The sequence below is a fragment of the Stomoxys calcitrans genome, chromosome 1 (genome assembly GCF_963082655.1).
Source record: "Stomoxys calcitrans chromosome 1, idStoCalc2.1, whole genome shotgun sequence".
Taxonomy (NCBI): domain Eukaryota; kingdom Metazoa; phylum Arthropoda; class Insecta; order Diptera; family Muscidae; genus Stomoxys; species Stomoxys calcitrans.
The window spans coordinates 149,705,222-149,719,646 of record NC_081552.1 but is presented as its reverse complement, the minus strand read 5'-3'; the positions used below and the strand labels follow the sequence as shown (position 1 = coordinate 149,719,646).

Below are 14,425 nucleotides of genomic sequence, written 5' to 3'. Positions count from 1 at the left end.
TTCGATATCCGTATCGTATATGGTTCAGATCGGTCTATGTTTGGATACATAAAAAAAAACAATATTTAGTTCTACAAAATTGAACAATGATTTGTAGTTATTAGACCATTCAATGTCCGAACCGAATTATGACCGGATTATGACGAAAGGTGATTTGCATATATACCCGAGGTGGTAAGTTCGGCCCGGTCGAGCTTAACGCCTTTTTACTATTTTGTTTATAGGCAGGTTAAGTTCGAAGATATTTAGGATTGTATCTTGATATACCGATCTGCCGATTTAGGGTCTTAAGCGTATTAAAGCCGCATTTATTATCGGATTTCGCTGAAATTTGGCACAATGTGTTGCGATAGGATCCTCGATATTGATTTGTGAGAAGTTTGCCCCTGTTCCTTAGTTGAATGTTCATGGGCAAATTTTCATTTGCAACTCTTGAGTTAGGTTTGGTTGAAAAGAGAGTGGAAGGAGGAGGTATTAATCCGCCCCATGCCACTATGGACAGACACCATTAATAGGCTTGTTGTGCGCTCTAAAAACTATAAAGTAACCTCTAAAAAGAAAATTTTAAGTTAGGAATTCCATGCTACTTACAAAATCCTTAATTGTTTTCAATACCACTCCCCTAAGTTGGTTCATATCTGGTATTGTGTCTCCACCTAAGTGCCGGTATCTGTTTGACGCGAAAGCCGGGCAATGACTAAGGAAATGCTCCAACGTCTCATCATCTTCCCCACATGCCCTACACATGCTATTACTTGCCGCACCGATTTTACATAAGTGAGCTCGTAGTCCCATGTGTCCCGTTATGACACCAATAGCTATACTGACCCCCTTCTTGCTTCCTTTCAGTAATAGCCTCGTCTTCTCGCGATTTGGATCCCCCCCACAGGATTTTCGCCGTACTACCGACCGTTTCGCTGTTCCACAATGTTGCATGCGCATTTGTCGCCCACTCCCTTAACTCGGACTACGTCGACCCGAAAGGCTTCGGGTTAATCAAGTTTATTGACGCCAGTCCTCTGGCCTTCACCGCCAAATCGTCTGCTCTTTCATTTCCACTTACTCCGTTATGGACCGGCACTCGAATGCGGATACTGCAGGTCTGTTCGTGACCTTACCGTCCTGATTGTTATTGCCCTTATGGCAATTTTACTGTCGGTAAAGACAGTTAACTCTTACAAACTTGAATAGTGAATGGTATTTAATAGACCACTCGACGTCTGTGTCCAGTTTGGTCCAAATCGAACCATATTTCGATATCGATAAAATCGAAAGTATATGAACTAATCCTCCAACTATTGCAGCTTCCCAATTTGAATTAACTGATTCATTTAAAAGATTTTTTTTTGCATTTACTTCATATATTTTATATTTCTCTACTTTAAAGGAGTATCAAGATCACATATCTAGCTTGCATATTAGCAATATACTCCAAAGTGCGCAACGCCCCTCGATATAACCTATGTACAAGTACAATTTTCCATATACTTTGATATCTTTGAATTGTTTTGATTCATTCCATTTTCAAAGGATAGGAAAATCGTGTGTTAAAAAATTGAGCTCTTTGTTATTGGCAGCGAGCCACTGTGCACTTTTATGCTTGTAGCTCCCATTCAGTCAATTCAAATTTTCCATTAAAAAGCTCAACAATAGTGAGCCAAAAGCGCGGGAGGAAAAAAACTCAATCAAATGTCTCTTTGGACTATGAATCATTCGCATTTGTTATTATTGTCATGCGGTAGAGGGATTTCCGCCAGAGATTTGAGTCTGGAAAAATCAAAAGCCAACGAACAAAAGCGGTTACGAGTAATAATCTGGGTATAGCAGACACTTTAACAATGCAAAATGCAGGAGCAATCTGAACCAACAAACACAAGCCCGGCTAATAAAAAAAAACAAATACCAATTAACATATGAATATTAATGAAGAAAGAAAACAAATAAATTGTATTATTGTAAATAAAAAGTAGCTCAGTTAAAATTTTAAGCAAAAAAAAAAAAAAAATAGGCTTCTAATTTTTTTTATACTACCAATAAAATTTTTCTTGACGAATACCATAAGAAACCATAAACCAAATCAAATGGCTATTCAGTGAGATTGATTTGTGATAAACGCTAAAATTAATCATAAATGAATTGGAGCAAATGGTTTGGTGAGGCGTCCAAAGTTTTTGGACAATGATTTAAAAACACTTTATTAACCCATTTTAGACCACTACCCCTTGAAAAAAAAAATTGATTGGTTGTAACTACCGGCCATACAATCAATAGATTTGAATCAAATTCATAACGTCTTAGATGCCATAACTTGGGTTATAATGATGTTATTATAGCTGGGGACTTTAATTGACGGACAATATATTAACACTGGGTCTCTCCCCTACCAATTCCAGAAACCCCACTCATTTTTCGTCAACTGTTAATACCCATTTGGATATGTTCTTTGTGAATAATACTTTTAATATTTCGCTCTATGACCAAATATCTGCCCTTTCTTTCTTAAGACATGACTTGATTTATCTGGCTTAGAATTTCACTGTGTCAAAGACAAAGGAGAAGCTTTCGTACCGCGACTCCAAAAATGTTGACTATTCTGCCCTAGATGGAAGGTTTCAGGAAGTCTATTGCAATGGGATATATGATCTTATATCTTTCGATGAGAAATGTAGTTTTCTTCAAGATAACATTGGACGTATCTATGATGCAACAGTCCCCATTCGGATAAAGATGAAGAAATCGGATACTGAGCCTTGGTTTAATTCCGCTATTAGGAATTTTATTCGTAACAAGGACCTCGTCTACTCCAGGTGGAAACGTTTTAAAACGCCTGAACTTCATGAGGAATTCCGAACGGCAAGAAATAAAGTTGATGCACTCATGAGTAATGCTAAATTACGATATTATTCATCCAAATATTATTCGGCGTTAGACACGAAAGGCAAGTGGAGGGTTATAAACGATATCGGGATTATAAAATCCAAGGCAATTTCTAATAACCATGGTGATATAAATGAATTGAATGGAACTTTTGTTAATCTTTCCACCTTAGATATAGACTCGACTTTTTACCAAGACACTAATAGACTTTCGGAATGCACAAATGTTGATTGCAGTTTTGGGCTAAGATGTGTATCGCACGACGAAGTTTTTCTTTGTCTTAGATCAATCAAGTCAAATGCTATTGGTCTTGATAACATTGACCCAAGATTCATTGGAATATTAGTTCCTTACCATCTACCTTATTCTACCCATCTCTCTCAATTCTAATCACCAGTGCATATCCGACTATTTGGTAGAGATCAAAGATAATCCCAATCCCTAAATCAAATAATGATTTCCGTCCGATTTCTATTTTATGTTACCTCTCTAAAGTTTTTGAGAAGATTTTGCATAAACAAATGTCCGAATATATCCATCATGAATCTATGTGGTCCGATAGACAATCCGAGTTTCGTGCGATCATAGTTGCGTTAGTGCATTAGTTCAAGTTTTGGGAATCAATTAGAAGCGAAATTGATGATGGCAATGTTACTTTTCTGTGCTACTAGATCATTTAAAGGCTTCCGACTCGGTTGATCATCATCTTAGATGTAAAATTCATTTGTGTTTGTTTGTTTGTTTGTTCCGTATAGACTCAAAAACAACTGAACCGATTACCTTGAAATTTTCACAGATTGTGTAGGTTGGTCTGGAAGGAAACATAAGCTATATAATTTGTTGATATCGGGAGGGGGCGGACCCTCCCCCTTACCCCAAAAATAAAAGTGGACCGATCTTGGCAATATGGGGCTCAAATGAAAGGTATTCGGGAGTAGATTTCGAATCTGGCATACAAAATCAGATCGAAGTATTGGGGGTCACGCCACTAGGCCCATTATGACTATATGATACTTGGCTGAACCGATTTTCTTAAAATTTTTATAGACTGTGTACGTTTGTCTGGAAGGAAACATAGGCTATAAAATGTTTAGATATCGGATGGAGGCTGACTTTCCCCAAAAACGCCACCCATATCCGAAAGTGGTCCGATGGGTACAATAGGGGTATCGAATGAAATGTATTGGAGACCAGAAAACGAATATGGTATTAAAATTTGGGTCCAAGTACTCAGCGGCCCTCAACCCCAGAACTCATCTAAACAGATATATTCGAAGTGCATGTCAATATGGGACTCAAATGAAAAGTATAAATCAGTAGGTTACAAATATGGCATAAAACATTAGGTCTAAGTAATGGGGAGTCGTCCACCCCCAAATAGGCATATTAGCCGACCATGGCTATATGGGACTCAAATGAAAGGTATCACTAATATGACATTAAAATTTGGCGCTTTTCCCCCTAACGATACGCCAAATGGGTTATTTGACCCATTATGACAATATGGGACTCAAATGAGAGGTATTTGAGAGTAGGAAACGAATTTGATATCTAGTTTTGGATCCAAGTGTACACCCTAAAGCACCGCCTAAACTGAACTTCATTTCCGTAGGGAATAAAGAACGAATTACAGTGCAAAATGCCGTACCATAATGAGAACATTACCACTAGGAACCGAGAAGTGGCAATCTCTCATACATCAATGGCTGCTTTCCGATTCAAGTTTAAACTCAATGATAAGGGACCTTTTGTTAATAGCCGAGTCCGAACGGCGTCCCGCAGTGTGACACCTATTTGGGGAACATTTTTTTAAATGACCATGCATCGCATTGTACCTCGCAAATGTCGCCAACATTCGCTCTACGCAAACAATCTCCCTACCCTATCCTATCTAGTCCATAGCCAAATCCTTATGTATGCTGATGACGTTCAGTTATTCCTTAGCGGCTCTGTTAATAATATTAGTGAATGCGTTGCAAAACTCAACGAGAACCTGTCCCATGTCTATAAGTGGGCTACAGCAAATGGTTTATTTCTGAACCCCCAGAAAGTGATTGTTATTTACAAAAACAAGTAAAAGCGTGCTAAGTTTGTCCGGGCCGAATCTTATATACCCTCCACCATGGATCGCATTTGTCGAGTTCTTTTCCCGGCATCTCTTCTTAGGCAAAAAAGGTTATAAGAAAAGATTTGCTCTGCTATTAGAGCGATATCAAGATATGGTCCGGTTTGGACCACAATTAAATTATATGTTGGAGACCTGTGTAAAATGTCAGTCAACTTGAACAAGAATTGCGCCCTTTGTGGGCTCAAGAAGTAAAATAGAGAGATCGATTTATATGGGAGCTGTATCGGGCTATATACCGATTCAGACCATAATAAACACGTATGTTAATGGTCATGAGAGAATCCGTCGTAGAAAATTTCAGGGAAATCGGATAATAATTGCGACCTCTAGAGGCTCAAGAAGTCAAGATCCCAGATCGGTTTATATGGCAGCTATATTAGGTTATGAACCGATTTGAACCATATTTGACACAGTTGTTGGATATCATAACAAAATACTACGTACCAAAATTCATTCAAATTGTATAAGAATTGCGCCCTCTAGAGGCTCAAGAAGTCAAGACCCAAGATCGGTTTATATGACAGCTATATAAGGTTATAGACCGATTTGAACCATACTTGGCACAGTTATTGGATATCATAACAAAACACGTCGTGCAAAATTTCATTCCAATCGGATAAGAATTGCGCACTCTAGAGGCTCAAGAAGTCAAAACCCCAGATCGGTTTATATGACAGCTATATCAGGTTATGGACCGATTTGAACCATACTTGGCACAGTTGTTGGATATAATAACAAAACACGTCGTGCAAAATTTCATTCCAATCGGATAAGAATTGCGCACTCTAGAGGCTCAAGAAGTCAAGACCCAAGATTGGTTTATATGGCAGCTATATCAAAACATGGTCCGATATGGCCCATTTACAATACCAACCGACCTACACTAATAAGAAGTATGTGTGCAAAATTTCAAGCGGCTGGCTTTACTCCTTCGGAAGATAGCGTGCTTTCGACAGACAGACGGACGGACGGACAGACGGACGGACATGGCTAGATCGACATAAAATTTCACGACGATCAAGAATATATATACTTTATGGGGTCTCAGACGAATATTTCGAGTAGTTACAATCAGAATGACGAAATTAGTATACCCCCCATCTTATGGCGGAGGGTATAATAAAAGATTTAGTTTGCGAGACCTGGTTATCACTATGAATCAACAGAAAATTGATATTGTGTCTAGTGCTACGAATTTAGGTGTGATTTTTAACAGTTCTTTAACTTGGTCAAATCATATAAATGCTATTGCCGGGCAGACATATGCAAAGCTGCGTGCGCTGTGTATAACACACTCTTATACACCAATCGAAATACGAATTCTGTTAGCAAAAAATGCAAATTTTGCCAAGGAACATTCCACTAAGGAACAGGGGTAAACTTCTCACATATCAATGAGTGCAGTCCGTTTCAAGTTTAAGCTCAATGATAAGGGGCCTCCCTTTTATAGCCGAATGGCGTGCCGCAGTGCGACACCTCTTTGGAGAGAAGTTTTACATGGCTTAGTACCTCACAAATGTTGCCAGCATTAGGAGGGGAAAACCACCACTGAAAATTTTTTCTGTTGTCCTCGTCAGGATTCGAACCCAGGGGTTCAGCGTCATAGGCGGACATGCTAACCTCTGCACTACGGTGGCCTCTATTAGCAAAGACATATCTAATTCCTAGCCTGATCTATGGGTGTGAACTTTTTTCAAACTGCGATTCACTAAGCCATCGAAAATTAAATGTAGTGTTCAACAGCATTATTAGGTATGTCAATGGTATAAGAAGGACTCAACATGTTTCTCACTTGCATACTTCCCTTAATGGATTTGGCTTTGACAATCTACTAAGAACTACATCTCTTACTATTCTTACATAAAATTATTTGGAAGCAAACACCTATAAATACCTTTACGACATATTAATATTTGCCCGATCTAGAAGAGGCAGGAAACTTATCCCTTTTAGGAGAAGGAACTTAGTATCTAAATGGCAGTTTTGTACGAGTACCATACGTCTTGGGAATACTCTTCCTCACAACACCAAAACATCAGCAACGCGTCTATTTAAAAAAAAAAAACTTTCAATTTTTCTTCGAATTTAGCTGTTTTAATATTTAATTTTTTTTTTTAATAATATTTTCTAACCTATTCTAAAGTTTATATTAACTATTTCACAAAATTCTAAAATTTATTTTAATTATCTTCTATAATGATATTTGAAAATGTTCATTCCTTTAAAAAATGTTTTATTATTTCTAAAGAAGGATACATGGCTGTTCTTATAAGCCTGCACTATAACTATAAGATTCAATCTTGTTGTGTAGATATTCATTAAATAAATAAATAAAATAAAAAAATTAGAATAGCTTTCGGTTTGCTGATAGGTACACTCTGTGTTTTTATGTAGTACTAGCTGAACCCGGCCCGCTTCGCTGCGCCTTCTTTAACTCTCTAATATCCTTTTAGGGTGGGGACACTTCGCCCTGAATGCGGATATCGAATTTGTGCCATTTTGGCCTATGACTCTGAACACTTCCGAATCCTGGCGAGAACATTGGACAAAACGGTGTTTATCCTCTCTTAATGTTGGCGACATTTGCGAGGTACAATGCCATGCTGGGTGCTTGGACCCAAATTTTAATACCATATTCGTTTTCTTTCATTTGATACCCTTATTGTGCCCATCGGACCACTTTCGGATATGGGAGGCGTTTTTGGGGTAAGGGGGAGCCTATGTTTCCTTCCAGACAAACGTACGTAAACGTAAAAATTTTAAGAAAATCGGTTCTGCCATTTTTCAGTCTATACGGAACAAACAAACCGAGTCCCATATATAGGTGATTGCCTAATGTGCCTATTTTAGGCGTTTTTGTGGAGGTTGCGTGACTCCCTATATTTCGACATGCATTTGTATGCCATATTCGTTATCTACTCCCGTATACTTTTCATTTGATACCCATATTGTCCTTATCGGTTCACTTTTGATTTTGGGTGGTGTTTTTGGGGTGACGGAGGAAGGTCCGCCCCCTTCCGTTATCAATAAATTATAAAGCCTATTCCTACTTCTTGACCATATTCTACTCCCGAATACCTTTCATTTGAGTCCCATTTTGTCACGATCGTCAAATAAACCTGTTTTTAGGCGTTTTGGGGCTGGGGCGGCCCCCCAGGTATTTGGACCGAGCTTTTATTATGAATACTTTTAATTTGAATCCCATATTGTCCCGATCGGTCCACTTTTATTTTTGGGCAGTACTCTTGGGGTAAGGGGGAGTGTCCGCCCCCTCCCGATATCAAAAAATTATACAGCCTATGTTTTCTTCCAGACCAATCTACACAATCTGGGAAAATTTCAAGGTAATCGGTTCAGCCGTTTTTGAGTCTATACGGAACAAACAAACTAACCGACAAACAAACAAACAAACATGAATTGAATTTTATTTATAAGATAGTTCCCGAGAAATCAGGGTTGAAAGTAATGAAAAGATATATTTTCTTATCTTCTTGTGGACTGGATATATTTTCTTATCTTCTTGTGACATCTCTTATTTCTATAAAGAATGCAAAAAATTTAAATTTTTTCCGAAAAAAATTTTTCCTTGGCTAATTTTACGAAAAAGTATAATAAAAATACCACAGGCTACTTTTTGAAAAAATATTATTTCTTGTATCTCTCTAGAGTCAGACCAATCCGTAAAAATTGGGGTTTCAATATATGAAAGTAACATACAGCCAATACATACATGTAAATGTTCGCCAAGTCACTGATGCGAAAACGCAACACCTGTCTAAAATGGGTTAACTTGGCTTGGTCAACGAACTGTTCTGCTTATTAGAAACGAATGGAATATTCTTTAAATTGTGGTAGATTCTAGCAGCTTTTGACTGATTTATCCACTACAAGATTGTGATACGTGGTACAAGCAAATAATTGGCTCCCACTCCCGTTCATGCCATAGTTGTTACAGTTATATACATCCAATAAATTATGTTGTACGAGTTGTTGATCTTTCGATAAGAATACTTTAATTGGTCTCCAATGACATTTACCGTCATTGAACGTTTTTTGTTGTTGTGGAAATGGGCCTACGCTGCTGAAACATTGTTACCCATGATTCCTGGAAACACTTTTCATAATTATGGAAGAGCGTTCGTCCCCGCGATAAACAAAACAGTCTCTGGAAGTTTTTTTAGAAATTTTTCTTGCGTCTGATTTGTAAACCCCTCTTCTTTACGAATCATTGCTTTATAATTAGAGTCTGAATTTTTTTTTTTTTTTGTTTGCCAAATTTCATAATTTTAAGCCGCACGACCCATGCATAAAATTGCCATCGAACTACACAGTCAGAATAGAATACTTTTTTACTCTTGTTCATATCCTCTTTTACTCAAAAGCAAGGAAAAAAACCGAAAGCGTATCTAATTCTTGGTACGAGAGTCCTCACAGCACTGTCAGGACTCCTAAGGAAGGAGCATGATTAACTTGCAGTTTGTAAGGTGTTTAGAGTCGAATGACCTTCTTGATGATCGACAGCATGGGTTTACTATGTGGTCCAATAGTAATTATCAATCACCTGCATTAATTACATGTATCTATGTAGACTATCAGTTAGATATCTTCATTTGCTCGAACGCCTTATAATTGTCTTATAATGTGAAGATGACGATCAATATATCGGAGCGTCACAACCAAGAATATATATTTCATCCAATTTTTGCAGGTACAATAAAATAATATTAAGTAAAAATGTATAAAGTTCGGCTATGCCGAACCATGGATACATTTAACATCTTATTTTATTGCAACTCTATTACCATATTCATAGTTATATCCAGATATAAGCTGGTCTGCATCATATTTGAAACAGGTGCCGATACATAGTTAATTAAGACACCAAAACGGAAGAACGGCCTCTATGGCAGTTACATCTAAATATGGACCGATCTGGACGATGATGACAGGAGCCTAAAAACAACTCGCTGTTTTTCAATTTCAGCGAAATCGGGCAATAAATGCGGCTTTTATCGAATTAAGACCTTAAATCTAAATATGGTGCGATCTGAACCATATTCAGGTCGGATGACGGGAGGCCTAAATCAACTCACTGCTCCAAACTTGGACAAAAACAGAGCCTTTTATGGGCTTAAGACCAATTTTTATATGAGCTATATCTATTAATAGACCAATCTGGGTGCCAGTTTACGTGATGGTAAGATAGCATGAGTATACTCCACGTATCAAATTTCAACTAGAGACTCAAGAAAACAAATTCCGGAACCGGTTGATATGGGGATTTTGTTTATTTAGGGACCTCTCTGGCGGGGATTTCATGTTGGTGCTCGATGGTACTAAAGTACCTCATATACCAAACTTCAGTCATATCGTGTTAAATTATGGCGTATAGGAGCTGAAAAAGTAAAATTTGAGGATCAGTTTATGTGGTGCGTATTTTATATGGATCTATCTGGGTTGGGGGTTGTAAACGTAATTCACATATTAAGTTTCGACCCAATCGAGTAGAAATTGAGGCAAACTCCAACGACCTATTTACATTAACAGAAACAGAATCTATAGAAGTTGGTATCTTTATTCCTTCGAGCGGTATCGTGATGTCTAGGTTGACTTATAGTGTCAAGACCACTGAGTAAAAGTATATATGTTTTTGTTCGTATAGGGTAGCTATTTCGATTTGTTAGAAACGAAAAAAGATTGTCATCCAATTATCATTGTCCGATCAAGATGATGGTATTACATAAAATAAAGCAGAATGACATCAATGCTTCCGAAACCCCTGTAAATAATTAGCACTCAAATTTAGTAAACATTATACCACCTTTCCGCATTTGTGCTCTATCCTTAAATTCAAAACTTTCAAAAACCCATGGAAATCGTGGTTATTAGACGAAAAATAGTATATGGCACATATATGTCCCATTCGTTCTCAAAGGATTTGCAAACTTTCACCAGTTTGTGATTGATTAGCTAGCAGAATGGTTCAGCATGCACTTCTTTTTTCCCCCAAACAACTTTCAGCAAATGATTTTCTCATAAACCTTGATCTTTTGAAATTCAAAACGAATGAACACTTCTTCTTTCTCTTCTTCATAGTCGCCAACGAAATCCACTTAATGTTAGGTTAGGTTTAGAAGACAGTCTGCTATCAGACTCACTTAGACGTTTTCGTCCATTGTGATACCACAGAAACAAGAAGTCTACTTCATACATTAACGGAGGTTTGGTAACAAATATACAATATCAACTTAGCCCAATTTAGAATTGATTTTTTTGTAATACAGTACATAACGGATATAAGCACATCGTTTATAAGAAAAAAATCTTTTAAAGAAAATTTTCTAAGTCATCATGTCTTCTCTTAGATCCTTCATTGCAAAATGATTTGATATAAGAGAAAACTCTTATAAGAAACAAACGTATATAAAAAATATATTTAAAGCACAGAAGCTAGAAACTGCAATTTGAAAAATTTTCTCTAAGTACATTTTAATTATGAGAAATTGGTATGAATGCGTCTGGAATATGGTTTGACAGCAACTCCATAGACAAACAAAAAACACATACGAAGACCAAAATGGAGTTGTCGCGTTGGTATTCGTAGATCAGTGACGGAACTTTCACACATTTGCACATTACTTCGTACCCTGCGGGCTTACGTTTTGTATGTACACGCAAAAAAATAAAACGTTTGGGACATTTTTACGCAAACAAAATTCTTTTAATACGAAGCATTTCTCTTCTTGATGTTGTGTAACGTTTCGTTTCAACATATCAAACGTTTGTCATTGAACGATGCATTATTGAACGTAATTAACTTTGTTTATCGTTAACCTTTTAATAGTTTCGCCTACGGCAAAAATACCTTTCTTTTGCTGTTAAACGAAAAACTCTATAATAGAAAAAATGTTTCGATAGTCGCAAACGACTATTCGTTACCCGGACCAATAATAATTCTCTTGTATTTCTCGTACACGAGAGAAATAGTGAGTATTTGAGCGTATAGACGAGTGGTGGGCAAAAATACTCACATTATGGCACATGACTGTACACAAGAAAATAACCCTAGAGGCGCTATTATACGGCATGTTGAAGCGAGTTCAACAAGTTTGTAGTATAAACCTTCCTTGACTTACCACAGAATGCCCGCTCACGAAGAGCACTAATGGATACGTTTCAAAAATTACATTTAAGCGATCTCATTCTCAAACATTCACTCATTTCTCAATTACTCAATACTATTGCACTCCTCTAGTTATTACATTATCGTTCTAATTGGTTTTTTTTTTACAACATCTCCCTGAGCATTAATTTGTTTCACATAAGAACCGTTGTAAGAAACTTGGAGTCTACCCTGAATTCAAAGGAAAGTGTGCAACCAGTCAAGTGTATCGTTTTGAAAAGTTAAGCCAAATCTTTGTATAATAAAGCACATTGAAATCTACAAAAGCACTTTTTTTATTTCAATAATAAGGCTTCAGCTACAAGGTCAACTCCGTAGTATTACGACAACTCCCGTGCCTCATAGTGGAGTTAAGCGATCCTCTGATCTCATTAGCAGAATCCTGATTCTGCTTCCAAAGCCCTTTGGGTCAACTTACAAAGGCAATTCAACATGGTCCATTCGAGCCTCTTAATCTGATATTAGGAGAAGGTGAAACCAACCGACAGCAAATACAAAACAACAGAAAGCAGTCAGCAAATTCTACGAAAAGACAACATAGAAGGCGGTCACCAGTTCCACCAACTTCATCAGTTTTTTCGGGAAGACAACGCCATCAACTTCTAAGAGGAAGATTTAAATAGAACACGTCCGTAGTTTCTCTGCCAGGATCAACTTCTACAAGAAAGCAACACCTACAAGGAAAACCTGGTTTGGAACATAGCTTCAACCGACAAGAGATGACTTGTTTCAATATAGTAAGGAATAGAAGCGGTAAGTATATGCAGGTGATTGTGTGGTTTTTGTAAGTGATCAAGTGGAGAAAAAGACGAAGATAGGAGTAACAGTGCAACAACACGACTTTAGTACCGGAGTCGTAATGCAAATCAAAAAGAACAACCAAGACTAAACAAATCGAAAATCTATCAATAAAAATTGTGTTAAAAAAAAAAAAAAAAAAAAAATATATATCGGAAGGATTTTAATTATTAATTTTATACCTAACATTTATAAGTAAAACAGATGAAAATGAAAATAAAAAAATAAACGCTCCCGTAGTGAAGAACCGCGTTATCATTACATTAACAACACAAACGTTCTCACTATTTTACAAAACGTCATTCTCTCCCAAGATTCCAATCGGGACAACAAAAGAAACCCGAGTGATCGTAATTGCCAGATATGAAACATTCAACTTTTTGAAAGATTACAGACAAATCGTACAAACAATTCCAAATTTCAAAGCAACCAGCTTTTAGATACTACTGCGATGACAGATGTATGAACACATCCAACGAAGGAGACAAACGTCAAAAAAGAAAAAGACATTTAAAGTAGTAGCTCAAAAGAAATATAATATGACAAAAGGTGGTGATAAAAATGGGAAAATTAATAGTTATACAAACGAAGTTTCGATCAGCGAGAAATAAGATTTAATCGGTAATAAACGCCTGCAAAAAGTAAAAAAAAAAAGAGCTCCAATAAACGGTAGCAAATTCTGTTGACCTCCCGTCTAGTGCAAAATTTTGTTATTTTCCCAAATTAATTGCAAACAATAATGTATTAAACAACGATAACAAATAAAAAGAGTTTACAAGAAGGAGGCCTTTACTGCCCCGTGAAAAAAAAAAAGAATCTTGCTGTGGAAATAAGAATTAATGTTTGCATATCGTATTGGTGAAAAAATTATTGATTAACAAAACGATCCTCATTTGGTTATGTGCGATCACTCTTAAAAATAGAGAAGAAATTAACTGTAAAGTGGGAGTTAGCAAGTAGTGAAAAAAAAAAAACAACAACAACATATACAACAAGCAAGAAGTCAGAGATTATTAACGCTGCCAGCGCTGCAGCTCCTACGATATTCATTTCCCAAGTAATGGTTGTAAACTGGGGTAAGTCAAGCTTTTTTATTATTATCACCAAGCAGACATAAACAACTGATAGCGAACTCTTGCTCTTGTCACTGAACACCCTCTCCCATTTTCGTCACAACAGCCGTCCAATAAATTTTTCAACTTACATTTCGTTATACATGTATCTAGATATAGTACAGAAAACGTCGTAGGCATTGCAAAGATACATTGGGAGACGGGGTTGCCATCAATCATAGAAAGAGAAAATTTACCCGGGAAAAACTTATTATTTTTCATTTAATAAGCAACATACGTTGGACATTTATAACAAAAAAAATATATTCAAAAATACACAAAAATATTCAAATACTTTCGAATAGGAAAACCCAACACAAAAATTTC

General features: G+C 36.8%; 1 protein-coding gene across 1 annotated transcript in view; it reads left to right on the top strand.

The window, feature by feature from the left end:
* Positions 1-14,425, top strand: part of LOC106090082 (four and a half LIM domains protein 2) — a 579,753-nt gene that overhangs the window by 125,550 nt on the left and 439,778 nt on the right. The window lies entirely within an intron of this gene.